The sequence below is a fragment of the Vipera berus genome (genome assembly GCF_964194415.1).
Source record: "Vipera berus genome assembly, chromosome: 1".
NCBI classification, from domain to species: domain Eukaryota; kingdom Metazoa; phylum Chordata; class Lepidosauria; order Squamata; family Viperidae; genus Vipera; species Vipera berus.
This window is the reverse complement of record NC_138202.1, coordinates 182,957,486-182,983,674: the sequence shown is the minus strand read 5'-3', so window position 1 is coordinate 182,983,674 and position 26,189 is coordinate 182,957,486. Positions and strand designations below refer to the sequence as shown.

At 43.2% G+C, this 26,189-nt stretch overlaps 1 protein-coding gene across 7 annotated transcripts in view; it reads left to right on the top strand.

Annotated features, from left to right (window-relative positions):
• The window catches only part of IKZF2 (IKAROS family zinc finger 2), a 175,562-nt gene that overhangs the window by 45,406 nt on the left and 103,967 nt on the right, over positions 1 to 26,189 (top strand). For 2 of the 7 annotated variants that reach the window (XM_081340967.1, XM_081340966.1), the window contains exon 1: positions 18,221 to 20,388. The exons of 3 other annotated variants lie outside the window; for them this stretch is intronic. The gene's annotated coding sequence lies outside the window, so the exon portion shown is untranslated. Of the gene's footprint in view, positions 1 to 18,220; positions 20,389 to 26,189 lie in introns of those variants that run through there. 2 more of the 7 variants (XM_081340969.1, XM_081340968.1) reach the window with 2 other exon arrangements.

Genomic DNA, 26,189 nt, shown 5'->3' with positions numbered 1-26,189 from the left:
TATGCTATTAGAATCAGGGGTTTAAAGGAGAATTGTAAAGAAGATTTAAAGCAGCTGATTTCTGAGGCTCTGGAAGGGGTATTGGGCCAGCCAGCATCTGAAATTGAGGGAAATATGGACAAAATTTTTCGTGTAAATTCATGGATTGCAAGACAGAGGAAGTTACCCAGAGATGTGGTGGTTTATTTTACAAAGAGAGTAATTAGAGATGAAGTCATTCAAGCTGCTTATGATACTAAACTGGTAGTGGCTGAGCAAGAAGTCTTGGTTTTAAAAGAGATTCCTCCGAAGATTTTAAGGAGAAGGAAAGATTTTGCATTTCTACAGTAGTACAGGAACTTAAGAAATGTGATATTAAGTTTAGATGGGAGATTCCAGTTGGACTGGTGGTGACGCATGAAGGTAAAAGACATCGTCTGGTTACTGTGGCCCAGGCATGTGATTTTTATAGCAATGTGTTAAAAGCAACCCCCCTATCATTTTTGGAAGCTGTAAAGGGATACGGCGAGGGAAAGCTTCAAGATGTTGCAGATAGACAGATAGAGGACAATGGTGTTGGAGGGGATCAAGATACAGTTTCATCGGATGTTGCAGGAGGCCAGAGGATGACGCGTGCCGCCCTAAGAAGAGCGAGACGAGAGCAAGAGCAAGACCAGCAGAAAGTTATGGAATCTCCAAAGTGTACTTACAGTGAAGCTGTGGGAGGGGCGCGGTCCAAAGAAGTTTTGGGGGTCATGACAGACGTGCTCCAAAAGCTTTGGAGCGTTAAGATTGGTGATTAAATTTTTAAATTAGAATGTCAATGGATTAAATTTATCATAGAGGAGAAAGAAAGTTTTTTTTTAATATTTAACACAATTTAAGATTGATGTTATTTGCTTGTTAGAAAAGTATATTAGGGTTATGGACTAAAAGTATGTGTTGAACTAAGAATGGGTATGCAAGCTCCTAATTAACAACAAGTTGTCTTACAGACTGCTTAAACCTTTTTTTTTACTCTTTTTACTGTATTTGAACTCAAGGATGATTTGGATCTGCGAGACATTTGGCATGATACATGCAAGAACTATTTTTGATCATAGTTTAGTTTGGTTGGAGATTATTAAGGTTAATAGAGATAGGCGCTTTTGGCGCGTAACTGAGAATTTGTTTAGAAATTAGAGAAAGGTTGGAGAATGTAAATAGTAGGTGAAAGTTTTTTTTTTCGTTTTTTTTTGAAATTAATATGAATAAGGACTGGGATTAAGAAAATCTATTCTGAGTAAAGCTCTTTTTCTGTTTTCCTCTTTTTCTTTTTTACTTCATTTGTAATATTAATATTGTTTGTATTCATTTTATATGAGCTAGAGGGAGATAGAATTAATAGTTTATTGCTGATAACATAGGGGTGCTTATGTTTGTTTTTTGATTTTATACCCTGTATTTAGCTCTGGGAAGTCGGGGGGGGGGGGAGGAGGGATTGGGGGAGAGGGATAGGGAGGGTTAGGTAGGGGTGGGGGAGGGGGGATTAAAGTCAAAATGTATTGTAAAACTTTTTAAATAATAAAAATCCTACAAGCTAGACTCAGGCAGTATGTGGATCGAGAACTACCAGAAGTACAGGCAGGATTTTGAAGAGGCAGAGGAACTACAGATCAAATTGCCAACATACGCTGGATCATGGAGAAAGCTAGGGAGTTCCAGAAAAACATCTGCTTCTGCTTCATTGACTATGCTAAAGCTTTTGATTGTGTGGATCACAACAAACTGTGGCAAGTTGTTAAAGAGATGGGAGTACCAGACTATCTTATTTGTCTCTTGGGAAACCTATATGTGGGTCAAGAAGCAACAGTGAGAACTGGACACGGAACCACTGATTGGTTCAAAATTGGGAAAGGAGTCTGGCAAGGTTGTACACTGTCGCCTTGCCTATTTAACTTATATGCAGAGCACATCATGAGAAAGGCAGGGCTAGATGAATCAAAAGTTGGAATTAAGATTGCCAGGAGAAATATCAACAACCTAAGATATGCAGATGATACCACTCTAATGGCAGAAAGTGAAGAGGAACTAAAGAGCCTCTTGTTGGGGGTGAAGAAGGAGAATGCAAAAGTTGGGTTGAAACTTAACATTAAGAAAACAAAGATCATGGCATCCGGCCCTCTCAATTCCTGGCAAATAGATAGGGAAGAAATGCAGGTAGTGACAGTTTTCCTGGGCTCCAAGATCACCGCAGATGGGGACTGCAGCCAAGAAATTAAGACGCTTGCTCCTTGGGAGGAAAGCCATGGCAAATCTAGACAGAACACTAAAAAGCAGAGACATCACCCTGTCAACAAAAGTGCGTATAGTCAAGGCTATGGTCTTCCCAGTTGCAATGTATGACTGTGAAAGTTGGACCATAAGAAAGGCTGAGCGCCAAAGAATTGAAGCCTTTGAACTATGGTGCTGGAGAGCAACTATGGTGCTACAAGTCCCTTGGACTGCAAGGCGATCAAACCGGTCAGTCCTAGAGGAGATCAACCCTGACTGCTCTTTAGAAGGCCAGATCCTGAAGTTGAAACTCAAATACTTTGGCCACCTAATGAGAAGAAAGGACTCACTGGAGAAGAGCCTAATGCTGGGAAAGATTGAGGGCAATAGAAGAAAGAGACAACAGAGAATGAGGTGGCTGGATGGAGTCACTGAAGCAGTAGGCGTGAGCTTAAATGGACTCCAGAAGATGGTAGAGGACAGGAAGGCCTGGAGGAACGTTGTCCATAGGGTCGCGATGGGTCGGACACGACTTCGCAACTAACAACAACACAAAACTATGGAGGTTAACACTTTTAAGCTACTTTTTTTTATTAAAGAGTTTTACAAAAACAAAATTTTACAATATATCCCCAAATCCCTCCCACCCCAAACCCCCCCCACTCCCCCCCCACTTCCCAGAGCTAAATACAGGATTATAGTTACAATAATCATATTCTAAATAAAAATTATGCATAATATACAATTAACCAAATTCATAATGTGCTTTAACTCCCCTTTAACATAACTACAAACAAAGTAGCAATAACAATATCCCACTAAAATCTACTCATAAGCTAAATGGAACTTTTTAGTCCCATATTTGTTCTGAATATAATTTATCCATCTCCTCCAAACTGAAATATATCTTTCCTGTGAATGATCTTTCAAATAAGCAGAAATCTTAGACATTTCTGCAAGATTCGAAACTTTAAACACCCATTCTTCTATAGTGGGCAATCTATCCTTCTTCCAATATTATCCCACCAGTAACCGTGCTGCTGTTATCATGTTCAACATCAAGTTAGTTTCTTTAACATCACAATCTACAACAATACCCAATAAAAACAATTGCGGAGAAAACTTTATCTTTCTCTTAAAAATATTTTGAATGTTGCACCAAATTTTGATCCAAAAAGCTTTTATATTTCTACAAGTCCACCACATGTGAAAATAGGTAGCTTCTAAACTACCACATCTCCAACATTTAGACTGTAAATTAGGATACATGTTGGACAACTTCTTGGGATCCAGATGCCATCTATAAAACATTTTATAAAAATTTTCTCTTAAGTTTTGAGCCTGAGTAAATTTAACATTCCTAACCCAAATTATCTCCCAGGTGTCCAACAAAATTGGTTCCTGAATATTTTGTGACCACTTTATCATACAGTCTTTAACCAGTTCCGTTTCCGAATCCAATTCAATTAAAACATTATATATCCTCTTTATATGTGCACAATTTAAATCTCTAACTTTTTTTTACTAAATTTTGATCTGTAATTGTGATGCCAACCTTTTGATCTGACTTCCACCTAGCTTTCAATTGGGTATATTGAAACCAAGAGTAACTTATATTTTCTTGTCTTAACTCCTCTAATGATTTAAGTTGCCAATCAGTCCCTTGCAATCTAAGTAGTTCCTTATAAGAAACCATATCCATACTCACTCCCATAGATACGCCCTCTATCGTGTGTCCAGGAATTCCCCAAATCGGTATTTTATAATTTAACTTACAATAATACTTTTTCCAGACACGCAATAAAGCACTTCTAAGAATATGGGATTTAAAAGCCCTGTCCACCTTCTTATCGTAAAGCAAATATGCATGCCAAACCACCCCAAACCACCCCAGTGATGCCCTCGACGTGATGTCCCGTTGCCTGGAGGCGGTTCGGGTCTGGATGGGGAGGAACAGACTTCAGCTCAACCCTGACAAGACTGAGTGGCTGTGCATTCCGGCATCCCGGGACATTCAAAATATTCCATCTCTTTCTATGGGGGGGTGAGCTTTTACCCCCCGTAGATAGGGCTCGCAACTTGGGAGTCCTCCTAGATTCACGGCTTACTCTGGAAGACCATATAGTGGCCGTGACTAGGGGGGCTTTCGCCCAGGTTCGCCTGGTGCGCCAGTTGCAGCCCTATCTAGACCGGGATGCCCTGTGTACGGTCACTCATGCGCTCGTGACCTCTCGTCTGGACTATTGCAATGCTCTTTACATGGGGCTTCCCTTGAAGACCACTCGGAGGCTCCAACTGGTACAGAATGCGGCCGCGAGAGTTGTCTTGGGAGTTTCCCGGTACTCCCATGTTACACCTTTGCTCCGTGAGCTACATTGGTTACCAGTTGTCTTCCGGGTGAGGTTCAAGGTTCTAGTTATGGTCTTTAAGTCCCTACATGGCATGGGTCCGGAGTACCTTGGGGACCACCTGCTGCCGGCGTCAACTTCCCTCTGCCCTGTGCGTTCCCACAGAGAGGGCCTCCTCAGGGTGCCTCTGGTCAGAGAATGTCGGCTGGCGGCCCCCAGGGGGAGGGCCTTCTCTGTGGGCGCTCCGGCCTTATGGAACCAGCTGCCGGTCAAGCTCTGGATGGCACCGGACCTTCACTCCTTCTGACGCGGTCTGAAGACCCACTTATTCGAACAAGCTGGCCTGGCCTGATGGGGGGATTTTAGGGTTTTTAATTGGTTTTTATACTGTATTGTTTTATTGGGCGATTATTTAATTCTCTTTTTAATTTTTGTATTTGTTATTTATATGTGCCCTGTTCACCGCCCTGAGTCCCTCGGGAGAAGGTATAAATTTAATAAATAATAATAATAATAATAATAATAATAATAATAATAATAATAATAATAATAATAATAATATACCAAATCCCATCCCTCAGGGTGACTTCAACCTGCCATCACTGGGGGGGTCGTCGGAGTTAGCTCGGGAGTTCATGGCTTCCATGACAGCCATGGACCTGACCCAGGTTATTGAGGGCCCTACTCACGAGGGGGATCATACTCTCGACCTGGTGTTCCTGTCTGGACAGTGGTTGGATGATCTGGGAGGGGGTTCTCCGTCCATCACCCCTCTGTCATGGTCAGATCATCACCTCCTGAAACTGGTTTTCCGTCATGCCATCCCCCGCCGCTGGGCGGCGGAACCGACCAGGTGGTTCCGCCCCAGGCGCCTAATGGACCCGGACCGGTTCCAGAGGGCGCTTGGGCCGATACCTATCACCCTTACCCACAGCCCAGTCGATGCTCTGGTGGAGGCCTGGGAAACGGCTGCCACCAGGGCACTCGACTGTGTTGTACCCATGCGACCTCTGACTCGGCGCAGATCCCGCTGGGCTCCATGGTTCTCTGTGGAGCTCCGGGAGATGAAGCGTCGGAGACGAGGTCTAGAGAGCGGTTGGAGATCCAGCCGATCCGAATCCGACCGATTGCAGTTAAGAACCTTTATAAGGTCTTATCTTGCGGCGATAAGGACGGCGAAGTCTAACTACTTTGCCGCCCTTATCGCGTCCGCAGATAATCGCCCGGCCGCCCTGTTTAGGGTGACTCGCTCCCTCCTTAACCAGGAGGTGAGGGAGGATCCCTTGCAGGGACGAGCCGAGGAGTTCAGTCATCATCTGACGGACAAAATTGCTCGGATCCGGACCGGCTTGGACTCTGACTGGGCAGAGTCTGATGTGGAGGAATCAGGCGGTCTTGAGCATGTTATCTGGACTGAGTTCGACCCTGCTTCCCCTGATGATGTGGACAGGATCATGGGGAGACTGAGCTCCACCACCTGTTTGTTGGATCCGTGCCCCTCCTGGCTAGCTTATGCGGCTCGGGAGGGAACACGAGGCTGGTTCCATGCAGTAATAACTGCTTCTTTGAAGGAGGGTGTCTTCCCTGCCGCCTTGAAGGAGGCGGTGGTGAGACCCCTCCTCAAGAAGCCTGCTTTGGACCCGGCTGTTTTAAACAACTATCGTCCAGTCTCCAACCTTCGCTTTCTGGCGAAGGTTGTTGAGAGTGTGGTGGCGCATCAGCTCCCTCTGTTCCTGGAGGAAACTGATTATCTGGACCCGTACCAATCGGGCTTCAGGCCCGGACACAGCACGGAGATGGCATTGGTCGCGCTGGTGAATGATCTCTGGAGGGCTAGGGACAGGGGTTGCTCCTCTGTCCTGGTCCTATTAGATCTCTCAGCGGCTTTCGATACCATCGACCATGGTATCCTGCTGCGGCGTCTCAGGGGGTTGGGAGTGGGAGGCACCGTTCTACGGTGGTTCTCCTCCTACCTCCAGGGCCGCTCGCAGTCGGTGTTGACAGGAGGGCAGAGATCCGCCCCGAGGTCTCTCATTTTTGGAGTCCCTCAGGGGTCGGTTCTCTCGCCTCTCCTGTTCAACATCTATATGAAGCCGCTGGGCGAGATCATTCGTGGTTTTGGGGTGGGGTATCACCAGTACGCTGATGATACCCAACTTTTTCTTTCCACCCCGAACCAACCCAGTGATGCCCTCTCCGTGATGTCCCGGTGCCTGGAGGCGGTTCAGGTCTGGATGGGGAGAAACAGGCTTCGTCTCAATCCCGCCAAGACTGAGTGGCTGTGCATATCGGCGTCTCGGGTTAACCAAGTTATTCCACCTCTAACGATGGGGGGTGAGGTGTTACCCCCTGTTGATAGGGCTCGCAACTTGGGCGTCCTCCTGGATTCACGGCTCAATTTTGAAGATCACATAGGAGCTGTGACCAGGGGGGCTTTTGCACAGGTTCGCCTGGTGCGCCAGTTGCGTCCCTATCTGGACCGAGACGCCCTACGCACAGTCACTCATGCGCTTGTGACCTCCCGTTTGGACTACTGTAACGCTCTCTACATGGGGCTGCCCTTGAAGACCCCTCGGAGGCTTCAACTGGTGCAGAATGCGGCCGCGCGAGTTGAAATGGGGGTTTCCCGATACTCCCATGTAACACCTCTACTCCGCGAGCTGCATTGGCTTCCGGTTGCCCTCCGGGTGAAATTCAAGGTGCTGGTTATTACCTATAAAGCCCTACATGGCCTGGGTCCGGGTTATTTGAGGGAACACCTGCTGCCGGCATCAAACGCCCTTCGCCCAGTGCGCTCCCACAGGGAGGGTCTGCTCAGGGTTCCGCCGGTGAGAGATTGCCGGCGGGTGACACCCAGGGATAGGGCCTTCTCAGTGGGAGCGCCTGCCCTCTGGAACCAGCTGCCGGTGGAGCTGAGGACTGCTCCCGACCTCCGATCATTCCGCCGGGGCCTGAAGACCTGGCTCTTTGAGCTCTCGGGCCCAGGCTGAGGAGAAAATTTTAACTGGGGTTTTTAGTGTACAGGGTGAATTTAATACTTTTTAACTGGTTTTAACTTTTGTATGTTTTGATTTTTAATTCCCTGTAAACCGCCCTGAGTCCTCAGGGAAAGGGCGGTATACAAATGCAACTAAATAAAATAAATAAATAAATAAGATGAAGTATTCTCTTGTTAGTTAAATTAAGCCAATCACTAACCCACGTCAAGGCAACCGCATCATAGTACAATTTCAAATTCGGCGCCTTGAGTCCCCCTCTTTCCCTGGCATCTTGTAAAATCTTAAATTTAACTCTTGGTTTTTTCCCCGCCCAAATAAATTTGTTAATACCCTTCTGCCATTGATCAAGGTTGGCATCCTTTTTCAATATAGGTATCATTTGAAACAAAAAGAGAAACTTTGGTAGAACATTCATTTTAACAACTGCAATTCTTCCCAGTAATGATAATTGTAATTTTTTCCAATTATTTAAGTCCCTTTGTACCTTCAACCATAGTGTTTCATAATTATTCTTACACAATTTTACATTTGAGGCTGCAATATATACTCCTAAATATTTAACCTTCTTCACTATTTCAAAACCTGTTAATTTAGATAACATATCCCTTTCACTCATAGATAAGTTCTTAGATAATATCTTAGTCTTATTACTATTCACCTTAAACCCAGAAACCTTACCATACTGAGTTATAATTTCCATCAAATCTATAACCGACTGTAACGGTTGGGATACTGTCACAACCAAGTCATCAGCAAAAGCTCTCAGTCTATAATCATTCTGTTTTATTTTAATTCCCTTTATCATAGAGGACTCTCGAATTTTGATTAATAAAATCTCTAATGTTAAAACAAACAATAATGGTGATAGGGGGCAACTTTTAAGCTACTTTTAATGTGTTTTCTAGTACTGTACTATGTTGTCAATTATGCTTTTTCTCTTGGTCTCATATTGTATGTACGTGTGTGTATGAGTGTGCCTGCACATGCATATTTAGAGAACATGGATGCACAGATTCATAGAACACATTCTTTCTCTGTTATATGAGGGAGAGAATAAAATATTGAGAAACAGCCTACTGTGCAATTGTAATATACTTGGATAAAATCAAAGAAAATATTAAAGATGCACACCATGGGTTTCTTCACACTGTATTCTTTAATAAAGAAATAATTGCTGTGTAGCAGAATGCATGTATATCATAATGTATGCATTGTAAAGATTAGGATATATGTTTTTCTCATTTCTCAAATATAGAAACCAGGTGATTGGTAAGAGCAATAAATATTTAATTGTTTTGATATTTTCTAATGTTTAAAGTTGGGCATTAATGTTTTCTGCTGGACTGAATTTGGCACAAAATCCATGTGATTTGCTAAGAACAGAAGTAATGTAGAGGTTCCTTCCTGTCCATGTCTTGCATTGCTGGAACAAGTAAATGAGAAAGATCTTGCTTTGCTGGATATTTTTAAATGTGTTTTTTAATGTCTATTTTGTTCGGTATAACTTTCTCTTGATACTGCATTAGCTGTCATAAATATTCTGGATGTCATAAACCTTAAAGCTGGGAAAGCCAAGAGTTTTCTACATGCAAACCAAGAAATGAGGAAAGCAAAATATTTTCTGTTTATCTTCATATTACTACATAAAATGACATGCACTGTGCTATTTCAGTTAGCAAAATTTATATTGCTATTTTCCCCAAAACAAGGGGGGGGGAAAGAACAAAAGAAACTCATGGACATTCTACTTGCCGCATCTTGATGTAATTTAGTCAACATGAATTGGATGCCAGGGTTGTGGTGGGAATTGCTACCATGTTTGTTATGAGTTATTCCCAACCTGGAGATACTGATATGGTGCTGTGAAGAATCAAAGCTAAAATTGTATGGAGAAAATATAACTGTCTTCAGTATGGAGAAATAAATAAGTATAATTTAATAATTATGTAGATTTTTCCTTAGAATGGAATGGACTCATCCTTTGAATTGTCAGGATGAATCATCTTCCTTTTCATTTTGTTGTTTTTGAAAAGTACAAATAATTGAGATTAGCTCAACATTAACAATTGAGAACATGTATTAGCAGTTTTTTCATGTGAGAGGGCATATCAGCAATTGTGTGAAACAGTGCAAAATCAAATTAAATTTGATACTGTGAATAGTGTGATTCATTCATAGCACAGCACTGGATAGTGCTTTATCCATTGGATAAAGTGTGTCCTGTGTCCTCCGTTTACTTAGTTGATGTTGTCAAGACACAGAAAAAGAAATAGGTATAGGTTTAATGTAAACTATGGTAAAATTTATTTTCTGTCTCCTAAAGACCTAAAGAACTTTACCACTGTCCTGAAAGTTACTAACAGCTATGGAATTTTAACAGGAAACTTAAATTATACTTATGGGGATGTTGGATTAGAATTGGAGTCAGTTATTTTCTGTCTTACCTCATAAGTCAATTAAAATAGAAAATCTAGGACAATTTTGTTTTTGCTAATCATTGTGCAGCTCCAGGCAGCCTAAACCAGCATAGCCAATGAGGACATGGTGCGACAACTGTAAAAATATGCACAAAACTTGATTGACATTTCTTTTGGTTATTTTTAGCAGGTTTAAGAAAATAAAGTGACAGTTTGATAGATTTTAAAAAGCCTGTAGTGAGGGAAATTATTTTCTATAATATTATATTCTATAACTAGGCATCCAATGTTACAACCAGAGAATTATGTTTCTTGATTTAAGTTATATACACAAATATCTGCTTCTAATTTGCATATGTTATAACAAGGAAGAACAGAAGAAGAGTTTCATGAGAGGAAGTGAACAGAAAGGAAAAGAAAAGGAAGAAAGAATAATGACAAAAAAACCCTTTGTTTTGGCAGGAACCCATAGTTCAGTTAGTTCAGGAGTGAAAAGGTAATCTCCTGAACAGTTACCAATTACAAGGAGTATATCCTGAGTACCATTCATTGGGTGAGAATGAATTATCTATTTTCTGCTAAGTAAGTAAACATTATAGAAAGAATATAAGGTAGTCAGTTTTCCTGGAGAAGACTCACTGAAGGAATGATCAGAGAGAGCTATCAGGAGTTTGCAAAGGAATTTAAAGAATAATTGAGGTCAACCCCTAAATAATAGTATGTACTGACTAACTTGAGAACCAGATAAGGGAATGAGAAAATAAATAAATAAATTCCACTTGATATAAACATGATGAGGCATGTTGCAGGACTATGCACTCAGGACTTGCAATACTTCTAACATGTTTGTCTCCTAGCTGGAAAATATCCTGGAATTGGAACCAAATGCATGCTTGCAGGGAGAAAAAAAAAGATTGGAATAGTGAGTGGCCACACTTCCACTAACAAAGTATGTTTATCAGACTAAACAGTAGAAGTGATCAACAAAAGCTACAATATGATTATCAAGTAGGATAGTTAAAGGAGAAAGTTGAAAAGAGAACAGATACAAAAGTGTGATGCACCACTGGGAATCCAAAATAGCCTTCTGGCTCCGACTCTTGAGTGAAAGAACAAAACAAAAAAAAGGATAATAGCTTCCCAAAGAGCAAATCGGTTGCAGCATCACTCTTGCAGAAGAGAAAAAGTTCACCAATATGTAGAACCCAAATGAATGCCAAGTGGGACTCTTGGCTCACTATACTGTCTACCAAAAGCAAGAATCACTAATATGAGAGAACCATATCCAAAACTTAACAAATCCACTGATGACAGTCTCTTCATGCAAGTCCATATGAAATTAAGGAATACTACCAAAAATATTTACAATAATGTTACTGTGGACTTGAAGATCTAATAAGGAATCACATCACTTTGCAGACTTAATAGTCTTTAATCCACCCCACCCTCGAGGAAGAGGACAAAAAAGGCAGCACAAAGCTATTATAGGTTAATTACTGGCTACACAAATGGTATTAGTCAGAAAGACACAGTTTCAGGGAGTCAAAGTCTGCATTATCAAAAGATGAAATCAGTTGCAACTTATAAGAAATGAAAATGTGTTTCACTGAAACATGGGAAACTTCCCTAGGAGGGATTTCAATTTAATCTTCAAAAAGATACAGAAGAAAACCTTGAAGATCTTTGCTAATAACTTGTGCTCAGTAGAAGGAGCTGGCCCAATGATGCTTTAATTGGCCCATGCATTTATGGTGTAAAATGTTGGAAATAATTTTAAGTTTGCTTGTATAGAAATATAATAATAAATTTGGGAAGGATATTGGCTCATAAAAGACAGCCTTCATTTCTTATGATGTCATACTCAGAATCTGGAAGATAAACAAGGGGCTTGAATTGTTGGTGCAGGAAATGATTTAACAGGTGATCTGGTGAGTTTGCTCTCACAATTAAAGCACAGCAATTGAAATGTATGATTTGTAAGAAGGAACAGAAGTAATAGTAGAGAAGGGATGGCACTCTGTGTTAAAACTATCTACATTTGCTCAGAATTTCAAGTGAATGAATTCAGCAATACTGTGATATCAGTGGGGAGCCTTAATTAGCTTGACATATGTTGGGAAACAAACTGTATAAGTATGGCATTTCTAGTAACACTCTGAGCTATCTTGCTTGAATATTTCTCCTTCAAAAGTTGGAGGAAATCAGAAATGCATCAGGTTTCTTTGTTCCTTGAGATGTTACAGGTTCTGGCCACTAATTGAACATAGGAGGAGAACTTTTTCCTGTTATGGCACCTCTTTGGAACATCCTCACCCATGAGGGTCAATGGGCCCTGACCTAAATGGCTTTCTAAAATGCCTGAAGACATGCTTTTGCCATTGTGGCTGGGAATCTAGTGGTAGCAGTGTGGAGCCTGCAGAATGTTAGTAAGCTGGATCACACTTTTCTGCAGATTTATGTTTTTATGGTTTTTAATAGTTTTAATTTGTTTTAAAGTTTTTGTTATTTTGGTTATTTTTTGTATTGTTATTATTACTGGTGTCAACCTCCCAAAATCTCTTATTTGATATGGGCAGCTATATAAATTGAATGAATAAACAAATTGGCACTAAACTTTTAGTTGAGGAAGTGGTAGTAGAAGGGTCCCTGGGAAAAAGTGACCATATGATTTTTTTGACTTGTTGTTTTTAAAGGAAATCAAAGGTGAATGCAATTGAACAATATATCTAGAATTTGGAGAAAGTAGATTTTTAAAACTCCAGAACAATTAATATGTAAATTCATGGCAAGAATAATTAATGTGAAAAGTAGCTGAAGACAGCAGAAATTACTAAGTAAAGGCTACTAAAACCTCAATACAAATTATTTAAATGAAAAAAAACAAATAAATTAAAAGTCCAATGTGTTCGCACAGACACAGACACACAAACCCATTAGTGAAAATCTGAAAAAAGGAGATATAGAAGGTAGAAAGAAGGACCTATGAGCATGCATACGAGATCGCCTATAATTGTAGAGATAATGCTAGAGGCTCAAATGAGGTCAATGAATGATTCTAAGAATAAGAAAAAGAGCTTATTCAAATATACTCATAATAAAAGGAAGAACGGAGAGTATAATAAGTACTCAGTGAATATGGATAATACTGATAAGTAATAAAGAAAACATGCAAGTAACCTTAGCTTAGCCTTTGTGAGACAGGGCTTTTCAACCGGTGGCATGCGTATCACCCGTGGTACTTTGGCACCTGGCAGGTGGTACGCGACCATCCTAGACAAATGTAGTGGGGGAGGGGAATGAGCTGAAGTGGTGGCAGTGCCACACAAGCCTGAGGGAGAAACAGCTGGAGATGCAGGGCTATTGGGGCTCAGCAGAAGCCCAAGGATTGGTGCCATGCTCCAGCTGATAGATGCTTCTGCAGGGCTGTTAGAGCTCAGCAGACGCTCCAGGATCAGCACTGAGTCCAGCTGATTGGAACTCCTGCAGGGCTGTTGGGGCCCAGTAGAAGCCCCAGGATCAGTACCAGGCTCCAGCTGCTTGGCTCTTCCAGAAGCAGTGCATAGCTGGAGGTGCACCAAAGAGAAAAGGAGGAGGGGGGGAAGAAGAGAGGATATAAAAGGAGGTTTTGGCAGGAAAGGGAGAGGGGGAAAAAACAAAGGGGGGAAAGAGAAGGGGACAGAGAAAGAGAGATGGAGAAGTGTAGCCTTGAGGAGAGGAATCAGCTAGAGGTGCAAAAAGAGAAAAGGAGGGGGGGGAGAGAAGATGATATAAAAGAAGGAGGTTTTGCCGGGAAAGGGAAAGGAAAAAAAGACAACAGGGAAAGAGAATGGGATGGAGAAGAAGCTGTGGAAGGAGAGCCCAGCAGGCAGGGAGGAAAAGGAGAGAGGGAAGCTGTAGAAGGAGAGCCCAGGAAGCAGGAAGGAAGAAGATAGAGGGATGAAGAAGCTGTGGAAGGAGAGCCCAGCAAGCAGGGAGGAAAAAGAGAGAGGAGGGAGAGAGAAAGAAGGGCCGACCAGCCAGCTGACCACCAAGGTAAGTGGTGCATGTTAATAAATATGGATAAATTCATCATACATTTGTCAGTGCAAAGGGGAAGTGATTCAGCAAAGGAACCATCACCGAAGAAATTAAAACTGGTACTTTTTTCCTTTTAGATTATAAAATAAAATACAAAAGCAAATAGTAGGACACAGTGTGGGGAAGAAGGGGGAAAAAGTGAGGTGGAGAAGGGAAAAAGAAAAGAAAAGGCATTAACATTGAACTTCAACTTTTTACTTTTCCATAATAGTATAAAGTAGCCATTTCTGTAACAACAAATGAATCTAATCAGTAAAAGCCCAAATTCCCCCCATTTTTATTATTTTATTATTTAGTGATCAAGCCTTGGTGGAGCAGTGGGCTGATGCCTCCTTAAGTAACACCAGCTGCCTGCAATTAGTGCAGGTTCGCATCCCACCAGGCTCAAGGTTGACTCAGCCTTCCATCCTTCCGAGGTAGGTAAAATGAGGACCCAGATTGTTGGGGGCAATTAAGCTGACTTTGTAATAATGCCGCTTGGGGGGTGTTTGTGAAAGCCCTAACAAGCAGGCATATACATAGAATGAAGGCTACTGCTAAGCTTGTAAGCCGCCCTGAGTCTTCGGAGAAGGGTGGGATATAAAAATAACAAAAATAAAAATAAATAAAAATAAATAAATCAAGTTTTTGGCACCTTGCCAATTACTGTTGATACTCAAATATTGTCATGTCCTAAAAGTGGTACAATCTGTGGAAAAAGTTGAAAAGCCCCATCCTAGATGTTGTGATTCAGGGTCAGCCTGTGGGTTCGGCATTAGGGTCGGATGATTCAGAGGAGGAGGAGGGGGGTGTTGAAGAGCTTGCTGATGAGAGCCCTCAGCCAGGCCCCTCCCACCTGGTCACGACGCAGACCCAGCTGTGTGAGCCTGACAGCGTGGATGAAGATGACCCACAGCTGGCCCTGTTCAAGGACGCCCGGCGCAGGAGGCAGTCAATCAGGAGTAAACAGAGGAAGGCAATGGGGCACCTCGGAAGGAGGCAGAGAGAAGCCACGCCCTGAACTGTATAAAAGGGGAATGCGTGGGAGGGCTGGTTTGCTGAAGGCAACCGTTTGAATAGTTCCTGTTTCATGGTTCGTGTTTGCTCTCTTTGCTCTGTTTATGTTTTTATGTTAATAAATTTGGCAGGCTTAGTTCCAGCCTCTTGCCTTCTTGTAAAAGGGGTTGTCCCTGCCTTATCTGCAGGGCCGGTAGCAGGCTGGTACAGAACAGTTTGCCTTCAGCCTCCCACCCCTTACTATTATTATGGAGCAGCTACGTGCTGAGAATGCCCAGCTCGCCCAGCAACTTACTTTGTTGGCAGCTCAGGTGGCTCAATTGCAAGCTCAGGTCCATGCTGCACCCCCACCATCACCCCCACCCAGGAGAAAATGCCAAGTTGCGATGCCAGATAAATTTACTGGCACTCCAGAACTGTTTCCTGCTTTCCTGGGACAATGCCAGCTCTTTATCAGCGTGAGAGCAGCTGATTTCCCCACTGACCGGGATAAGGTGGGGTTTGTGTTAAGCCTTCTTTCGGGTGATGCAGCTCGTTGGGGCACGCCTCTGCTGGCTCAACCTAGCCCATTGTTGGACAACTTTGTGGGGTTTTGTGATCATATGCGTCTGATGTATGAGGACCCTATTAAGACGCAGACTGCTGCTCGATGCCTGAAAGCTCTGAGGCAGGGTCAACGCCCCCTACAGGGCTATATCAGCGATTTTCAGATGCTTAGCCAGGATTCCGCCTGGAATGAGGCTGCACTTGTGGATGCCTTCCAGGATGGATTGTCGGAGGAGATGTTGGATGAGCTGGCCCGTGTGGATATTCCCTCAGACCTGAATGGGCTGATCCATCTCTGCCTGCGGATCGTTGGTCGGTTGCAGCAGCGAAGGAGTCGCCGTGCCACCCCACAGACCCCTGCAGGCCCTGTTGTGCATGAGACCCCAGTTCAAAGGGAGGAGCCAATGGAGCTGGGTGCCGCCAGGTCTCGTCTATCGGTGACTGAAATGAACAGACGACGATCGGGGGGGTTGTGTTTTTACTGCGGGGACCCTGGGCATTTGGCTGCTTTTTGCCCAAAGAAGCGACAGTGGGCATCAGTGACCGAGTCTGCCCCGAGAAAGTCCCTTACTTTTCTGTCATGAAACGCCCCGAGCCCGATCTAGACGGTGTGATAGATCGGGCGTCCCACAACAACACGAAGCGACGTCTTTCCGATGCTGCCTGTGGACCTCCATGGCTTCTGATATTGGAGGCACGTCTGATCCTTCCTGGCAAGCCAGAGGGGATTCCAGTCCATGCCTTAATTGACTCTGGGGCCACCACAAATTTTATGGACTCAGCATTTGTGGCCAAATGGGCTGTTCCCCAGTGCCCGGTGGATCCGCCCATGTTAGTGAAGACTATCGATGGTCGAGTGCTCCTGTCTGAGCCAATTACGGCCGCCATGCAACCATTATGTATGGCCATCAGTTCCCATGTGGAGGCCATCCAGTTCTATATCACCTCAGATCTGCATTTCCCCATGGTCTTGGGACTGGCGTGGCTCCGGTCGCATGATCCACAGATCTATTGGTCACAGAATCTGGTCACCTTCCCAAGCTTGCAGTGCGTGGACCACACCCGCCATATCTGTGCCGGCCAGGTGGAGGGTTCCCCAGGGGTTTCCTTGCCTCCCGAACTGTCCGACTTTGCTGATGTGTTCAGCGAGACAGAGGCAAATCAATTACCCCCGCACAGGCCCTATGACTGCCCCATTGACTTAGTCCCTGATGCGCCTCTCCCAGTGGGGCGTTTGTACTCCATGTCGGACCCCGAGTTGGATGCGTTGCAGGACTTTCTGGAGAAGAATTTGGCTCGCGGTTTCATCCGGCCCTCGTCCTTGCCAGTGTCTGCACCCGTGCTCTTCATCAAAAAGAAGTCGGGCGAATTGCGGCTTTGCTGCAATTATAGGAATCTCAACGCCATCACGGTGTGCAATCGTTACCCGCTGCCCCTCATCCCCGAACTCTTGGACCGACTCCGGGAGGCTAAGATCTTCACGAAACTGGACCTGCGTGGAGCTTACAAACTCATCAGGGTTCGGCCGGGTGATGAGTGGAAGATGGCGTTTGGTACTCGTTATGGACATTTTGAGTACACGGTGATGCCGTTTGGGCTGACCAATGCCCCCGCCGTGTTTCAGCATTTCATGAACGACATTTTCCGGGATTTGTTGGATCAGTTTGTCGTGATCTACTTGGACGACATCCTGATCTACTCCCCGTCGTGTGCGGTGCACCATCAGCATCTCCATCAGGTCCTGCAGCAACTCCGAGAACATCGGCTGTTTGCCAAGTTGGAGAAGTGCCAGTTCTACCGGGTGACCATCGATTTCCTGGGTCACCGCATTTCTCCTGAGGGCATCGCCATGGAGCCAAGTAAGGTTGAGTCTTTGCAGAGTTGGCAACCCCCACATCGCGTGAAGGATGTTCAGCGACTTCTTGGGTTCGCCAACTACTACCGAACTTTCCTCCCTGGGTTTGCTGCCTTGACAGCCCCCCTCACCCGGCTCCTGCAGAAGAAGACTCGGTTTCAGTGGAACGCTCCAGAACAACGGGCTTTCCAGACTTTGAAGGAAGCCTTCATGAAGGAGCCCATCTTGAAGCATCCTGACCCGCAACGGCCGTTTGTCGTGGAGGCGGACGCCTCCGACATTGCCATTGGGGCGGTGTTACTCCAGGCAACGACGCCCAGCGGTACCCTCTTCCCTTGCGCGTACCATTCACAAAAACTGAAACCTTCGGAGCGCAATTATACAATCTGGGAGAAGGAGCTGCTGGCCATCAAAGTGGCGTTCGAGGCCTGGAGGCATCATCTGGAGGGAGCGCGGCATCAAATCGAGGTCCGGACGGACCATAAGAATTTGGAAAGCCTGCAGACCGCTCGGAATTTGAACCAACGCCAGATCCGGTGGTCTCTTTTCTTTGCGAGGTTCGACTTCCGAGTTTGGTACATACCTAGCAGGCACAATCAAAGAGCGGATGCTCTGTCCAGGAAGCCCGAATATTCCCGAGTGGAAGACAAGCTTCTGCCCAAGGACAGTGATCCCCGTCGAGTCTTTTGCTGCGGTGTGGGAGCCGGTTGATATACAGGCTCGGATCCGGGAGGCACAGCAGCAGGAGGTGGGGCCAGATTCTCCTTGGATGGTCACGGATGGACTCTTGTATTATCGTGACCGGGTCTACGTTCTGGGAGGGCCACTCAGGGGACTCATCCTCAGCCAGTGTCACGATAACCCGGCGGCGGGATATTTTGGCCTTTTCAAGACCCTGAACCTGGTCTCCCAACACAACGTCCAGTCCTATGTCACCTCCTGCATCCCATGCAGGCAGGCCAAGTCAGCGACAGGGGCCCCGCCTGGATTACTGCAGCCTTTGCCAACACCCAAAAGACCCTGGGGGGCTGTGTCCATGGACCTCTTGATGGATTTACCACCATTCTCTGGTTTTACGACAGTGTATGTGGTGGTGGATATGCTGACCAAGATGGTGCACTTCATCCCCTGTCGCAGCTTACCGTCAGCCCGCACCACTAGTCGTATTTTAATTCAGCAGGTGTTTCGGCTGCACGGCCTCCCTGATAGAGTCGTCTCTGATAGGGGGCCCAGTTTACAGCCTGCTTCTGGCAGGAGTTGATGCATGCGTTGGATATCAAGATTTGCCTCTCGTCCGTGCATCATCCTCAAACTGACGGGGGAACCGAGAAGGTCATCGGTATCCTGGAACAATATCTGCGCTGCTACGTCAATCTGCAGCAAAACAATTGGGTGGACTATCTGGCCATAGCTGAGTTTGCATTTAACAATTCGCAGCATACCTCCACACAGATGACACCGTTCTTGGCCAATGTGGGATATCACCCCCGGTTTTTCCCCCTTTCTCCTGTGGACTCACCGGAGCCGGCAGCGAACGACTTCATGGCAGAGTTACAGGCGATCCATCGATTGGTGCGACATCAGTTAGAGAAGGCCAAGGCCGATTACAAAAGGTTTGCTGATTGGTCAAGGTGGGATACGCCTCCACTATCGGTGGGAGATCGGGTCTGGTTGTCCACCAGGAACCTACTGTCAACACAGCCGGTGAGAAAGTTAGATCACCGATATTTAGCACCGTTCCCAATTGAGGCTCTCATCAATCCGGTCGCCTATCACCTAACTCTGCCACGTTCCCTGCGCGTGCACCCAGTTTTTCATCGGTCTCTGTTGGTCTCCGAGCAACCGGCCTGTCCACTCCGCCGAGCAGAACCTCCCCCATCAGGATCTTGTGATGGAGACAGCACCCCCGAGTATGAGGTCGCCAGCATCAGGGACTCCCGTTGGCTGAAAGGTCGTTTCCAATACCTGATTGAATGGAAAGGCTACGGTTACCAGAGGAGTTCACCTGGGAAGACGCGACCGCCGTTCATGCCCCTGCGTTGGTGACCGCTTTTCATGAACAATTTCCATCCCGACCGCATCCGGATCGGCAGACCCGGGGGAAGGGCCCTGCGGTGCGGGATAGTGTTGTGATTCAGGGTCAGCCTGTGGGTTCGGCATTTGGGTCGGATGATTCAGAGGAGGAGGAGGGGGGTGTTGGAGTGGTTGCTGAGGGGGTTGGAGAGCTTGCTGATGAGACCCCTCAGCCAGGCCCCTCCCACCTGGTTACGACACAGACCCAGCTGTGTGAGCCTGACAGCGTGGATGAAGATGACCCACAGCTGGCCCTGTTCAAGGACGCCCGGCGCAGGAGGCAGTCAATCAGGAGTAAACAGAGGAAGGCAATGGGGCACCTCGGAAGGAGGCAGAGAGAAGCTACGCCCTGAACTGTATAAAAGGGGAATGCGTGGGAGGGCTGGTTTGCTGAAGGCAACCGTTTGAATAGTTCCTGTTTCATGGTTCGTGTTTGCTCTCTTTGCTCTGTTTATGTTTTTATGTTAATAAATTTGGCAGGCTTAGTTCCAGCCTCTTGCCTTCTTGTAAAAGGGGTTGTCCCTGCCTTATCTGCAGGGCTGGTAGCAGGCTGGTACAGAACACTAGAGTACTGAAGCAACTTGCTGATGATCTTGCTGAATGATCTCACTGAGTATGTTGGTGATCTTTGCTGAATAAAGTACCAGATGACCAGAGGAAAGAAAATGTGAAGGAAGAAAGGAAAGAAAGAAAGAAAGAAAGAAAGAAAGAAAGAAAGAAAGAAAGAAAGAAAGAAAGAAAGAAAGAAAGAAAGAAAGAAAGAAAGAAAGAAAGAAAGAAATCAAGAGTTACAGTCCAGTCAGTCTGCCATCAAAACTTGGGAAGATTCTGAGTAGACCACAAAGGTATAAATACGTTGAAAATAATAATTACCAGAAGTTAATCATGCTATCTTTATTTCATTTTTATCATTAGTAGATCATGGAAATACTGTAGCAGTAGAATGACATGATTTCATAAATATATTAACAAAGTACTCAGAACATCCAGATTAATAGGCTAGTTGATCATTGTACCAATTGCTTAAATTGTACCACTGTACTTAAATGGATGCATAGTTGCCTTGAAGGACATACGTAGTACTTATTAATGGCTCTTCAACAAATAGAGAAAGAAAGGGTTGCTACATGATTTAATTCAAGGACCTATATTCTTTGCCACTTTAGTTAAGGCTTGAATGGGAAAAGGAAATTATAATGATGCTTATCAAATTTACAGATGACACAAAATTGGGTGGGCTAGCTAATGCTATGGAAATCAAACGAAAAATGGGCTGGATGTAGCAAAATGAAATTTAACTGAGACATACTGTATGTAATCCCAAGTGCTTTATTTCTGCGGACATTTGATGGGTTGCATTTACTGTCTTGTCATAGTACAAGTGTGACTGATTGGTCACCTCAGCAAGAAGCTGTGATTGACAAATTGATTATATCAGAGCCAGAAATAGTGTGTGTGGTATATCAAGTGATGCCACATTGGGTAACTACAACAATTAAGTTGTTTCAGCCAATGTTAACCACCTCAGAAGGCTCTACTACTAGGAAGCATACCAATATGCCCTGTGAGTGGTTTAATCTTGAGTGCCATTGTGAGAGGAAGCTGCTGAATTGATATTTCAAACTTTGTAAAGAAATTCAACCTCTAAGCTATTGAAGAAAAATATAAGCAGTTGATTTGTATAGAAAAAAGAAAAGCAATTAAAGAATTCTGGTAGTATCTGGGAGGGCACCCATGGAAAGAACCCTGCAACTTTTTGTAAGTTGATACTCCCTTTATTCTTTTACATTCCTGCCAGTAATTGGGAAAATAGTTTTTCTGCTTTATATGTATAGCAATAGCACTTAGACTTATATACTACTTCCCAGTGCTTTACAGCCCTCTCTAAGTGTTTTACAGTGTCAGCATATGGCTCCCAACAATCTGGGTCCTCCTTTTACTGACCTTGGAAGAATTGAAGGCTGAGTCAACCTTGAGCCAGTGAGGATTGAACCCCTGGCAGTCAGCAGAATTAGCCTGCAGTACTGCATTCCAACCACTGCGCCATCATGACTCCAGTATATACTCAAGTCCCTTGACTGGAGATGAAACTCTTTTCTCCAGTGGCTCTCAATTTTATGTTCAGAAACTAAAGACATTTTCAAGCAGTTGAAACCAGAAAAAGTCCCCAGTTCTAATTTCATTCTTATGAAGGCATAGATAGAGAGCCAATTTGGTCTAGTGGTTAAAACACCAGGGTGGACCCTGGGAGATTGGGAGTTCTAGTCCCACTTTAGTCATGAAAGTTGGTTGGGCCAGTCACACTCCCACCTCACAGGGATGTTGTTGTGGGGAAAATAAAGGAGGAAGGAGGATTAGGTATGTTTACTACCTTGAGTTATTTATAAAAATAACAAAGTCAGGAAAAATATAAATAAATAAATAGAAATCTGGGTTGGTGGATCTAGATACTGACTTTTGTTTTTATGGCAATTGGCGTGTTTTCAAAGGGGTTGTAAATTCTATTTACAAAAAAGACAAAACAAATGATCATGCTAATTGCCACCTAATTAATTTTTTAAGCAAGTTAGCAAAACATAGGCCAAACACTTAGAGATTAAATTGGTAGAATCAAAATTTACTGGATGCATGTTCATCCAGCCTTGGTTTAGAGGAAGTCAATCTACATTAGGTCATGTTCTGCACCTGGCAGAAAAGTACACTTACAGACCTGCCTCATCCTTCAATGAAGCTTTCATTGGTTTTAGGTTTACATTTGACACAGTATTCAAAACTAAATTATGGCAAAAATCTAGAAACTTTTCAATAAATAGATTGCTGGTTTTAGTATTTAATATTCATGATGATTCAAGACTGAAAATTACTAAAGAAATTCCGATAAGAAGAGGAGTTAGACAAGAATATGTATTGGTTTCGGTTTAATTGTTACACAAATTCATTGGTGCTTCCTTTAAGTCAGGAGTCCCCAACCCTCGGTCCATGGACTGGCACCGGTCCACAGCATGCCAGAAACTGGGTCGTGCAAATAAGTGAAGCTCCATCTGCATCCCACAACACTCCATTCGCAGGCAGCACATGAATTTACTAGATGGCTATTTTACTTCCCTAAATGTAGCAAAATTCTGTTGCTTCATGAATAAACTCAGCCCACAATTGATGGTAATAGTGATGAAGTTTAGATGCTTATTTTGTTATGTCACGGTCCATGACCATGCTAAAGTGATTCATTCACACCAATTAGAGCTGTCACACTGGCAAAGACTGTTCCCATAAATATGTATTTGATTGGATTATTTTTAGTTATTTAGCTTTTTGGTTTTACTGCTATTGTTTAGTGTGTGTGTGTGTGTTTCTGAATTAATAGTTTCATAATTTATATTTCTTCCTTTCCTCCTCCTATTTTCCCCACAACAACATTCCCTTGAGGTGGTTTGGGGTGAGAGAAAGTGACTGGTCCAAGGTTGCCTTTTCATGCCTAACACAGGGCTAGAATTCAGGGTCTCCTGCTTTGTAGCCTGGTGCCTTCACTACTAGACCAAACTGGCTCTTTATATGAGAAAAGATACTGTATTCCACTATATATTTTTGTTTGTGTATATAATTAACATTGGTGATATATACGCCTGACTGTCATAATGACATGATTGTAAATTTTAACACTTAATGTTGTCATGCTAATCTATGACCAAAATGTAAATTAGTTACCGATATAGGTTATTCTCTTAAGAAATCAAAGTCAAATACACAGGTATAGAACTGGTCACAGTGCTTCTAAAAAAGACCTTTGCAGCAATAGAAATATAGTTTCCAATCGTGTAAACCAATTCTTCTTTATTCTGTTTGATCAGACCCCACTGGGTACTATGCCCAATTCAGAGAGCACACACTTCAACATAGTTTGAGAGAAACTGGAAATGGTTTAGAATGGGCAGTGAGGATGTTAAGGGAACTAGACATTAACTCTGATGAAAGGAGAGATTAAACAATTAGACCTGTTTAGCCTTGAGCATAGGAGACTGAGGAAGCATGATAGCACCTTTCAAATAATTGAAATTATGTCACCCAGTAGACAAGACTGCTTTGTTTGTTCAAGAAAGGTAGAGATGAAATAACCATCTTAAATTAAAGAAAACCAAAGTGTTAGAAAAAATCTTCCAAACAGTAGGAATAGCTCAGATATGGAACCACTCAAGATGATAATGTGCTTGCTTGTTGTGTCCAGGCTGCGTTTGGACAGCCATTGGTTTTGGTGCTTTTCGTATCCATGCTAGGGAGGAGGATTTGGTAGCTGTATAGGGACTTGTGAGAGATGGTGCCGTTGCCAGCTATTTAGGAGTAGCCTGAGGGAAACTTTTCTCTTAAACAGGACACAGCTGGAAAGGAGGAGTTGCTGAAATCCATGTCTCCCCTGGGTCTAAGAGAACGGAGACAACTGCGGGTGCAGAAGTTAACCTGAAGTTAAGGGCAGGGAGGATCTGGACTGCTGAGGCAGAATAATTAGGCAGCACCTGGGGAAATGCCATGGTTGTCAGATTTAGGTCTGTTCTCCAACTTCCCTGAGAAAAACTTTCCATTGTGCCTCATGAATCCTCTTGTATGTTCTATATTGGGTGCAAAACTCTCCAATGGATTAGAGACCACCTTGTCTAGATTACTATTTACACTTGCTTCCCCCTCCTTCTCCATAATGCAATCTGGCTATAAATCAATGGACTGTTCATGCAGAAAGTGGCTAATTTCCAACTGTGCTCCTTGGCCTAATGCAGCTCTGTTTACTTATATGTTTGTTTGCCTATTTGATAATTTATTTGTGGCTCCCCTGATTGTATTGTTCAATATTTGCAACTTGGTTGCAAATCTCAGTATCACAGTTGTTCACTATTTTGACCCAGAAAATGCCTGAATGGTCTATCATAAACTGTAAAATAGGCTTCCTAAAATTTGTAATTATCATTTATTAACTGAACAAGCTGATAAAGGCTTCGTGTGCTATGATATAATGCTTGTTTTAATCCTATTTAGCTGTGTCATATTGATTTTATTAGCTTCATACTTGAGTTTCTTCATTTCGGTACACAATTAGCTGTGTGAAACCTGAAAAAAATACTACCCTGTATTCAGAATATCTTTTCTATATATTTGATATTCATATTAATTTAGGAGCAAGGGGGGATATCTAAAGAATATTTTGGAATAAAAATCTTTATCTAACATTTAATGGAAATTTCCATTTCAGTAAGTGCATTATTGGATAAAACATAAATTGAGAAATCATCAGTTCATGATTTCTTGTGAGATCCTTGCGGGTATGCTCTTTGTTTTAGATGGCTAGAAAATGTGGAAAAACAGGAAAAGTGTGCAAAGAGGTGGATGAAACATGGGGAGGTGGGTGAGAAAAATGCTCCAACCACTTCATAATAAGAGCAAATTTACAGACTCGGGTCGTTGTCATATGACATGCCAGAGACCTGAGATGGTAAGAAAGAGATTTAACGAGTGTGCCTTTAGAAGAACAGTGAGATCATCTTGAAGAATGAATTTAGAGATTGCTGTGCAAATATCAGCTTAGTCTGGATAGGAAGGAAGGAGTGAGGTAAAATCTGAAGATTGTCCTGTCTTGATTCTCTTTAGTATAAGAGCAGAGAATGAGAGGGAAGAAATCTTATCAGGCTTTTAGCAATCTGTTATTATGCCCTTAACAATAGAGTTCCAGTATTCAAGCAGGGTCTCTTTCCTGGCCTAGTCTACCTCAAAGGGCTCATAGTACTACTCAAAACTGGGTTAAACGTGTGTAGGGTACTTGGCTCTGTTTGAAAATAAATCATATCTATGCGCTAGAGAGGAGCCCATGGATCTGTGAATGTTAAACTCAGAGACATAAGAATATTACTGAACATGGAAACTTCTCCACAGAATGGGAGAAGTATCCCTTTTTATATGGAATATTAGCCCTTTGTTCCTGTTTTTGTTTTGATCAAGAGTAATTAGAAGATGACCAGAGATACAACATTTTATATAGTTTCCTCTTCAAAATTAAAAGTGATTAAGCATCAAAAGCATAATCATTTGCTTTTACAAAAATGAACACGTTTTATATGAATTCATGGGTGTGGTGTTGCAATTAATTATACATGTGAATAAACTTTTTTCCTCTAATACTTGTGCACTGGGTTTTATAGAAGAAATACGTTTTGGATGCAGTAAAGTTTTTACAACTGCATTCAGACAATCTTGTTTTGCTTTAGTAGTTCAAAGGAGTAAAAAATATTTTGGCTGCACCTATATGATTTTTATTCTTCCCTTCATGTGAAGAAGCAAGCAAATCACTTATGTTCAGTTACCAATACTCTCCTATTTATTCTGAGCTGGAAATCAGTAAACTACTTCAGAACAAACTACACTATTTGACATTGGTTTAACAGTTTGCAGGGCTGAATTTTGTTAACCATGGTTTCTTGGTTAATTAATATAGAAATTTGTTTTTCAATCTAGCCAGGAGAAAAAGGAATTTGTGCTCAGTTGGAAAGGTGATTCCCATTATGGCTTATTAGGATCTGAAATAATGAAATGCTAGTTGTAGTAAATGTTTTAAATCCAATGCAATAAAGTTTTAGAAGGACTTGCTTAATAACCACAGATATTGCCA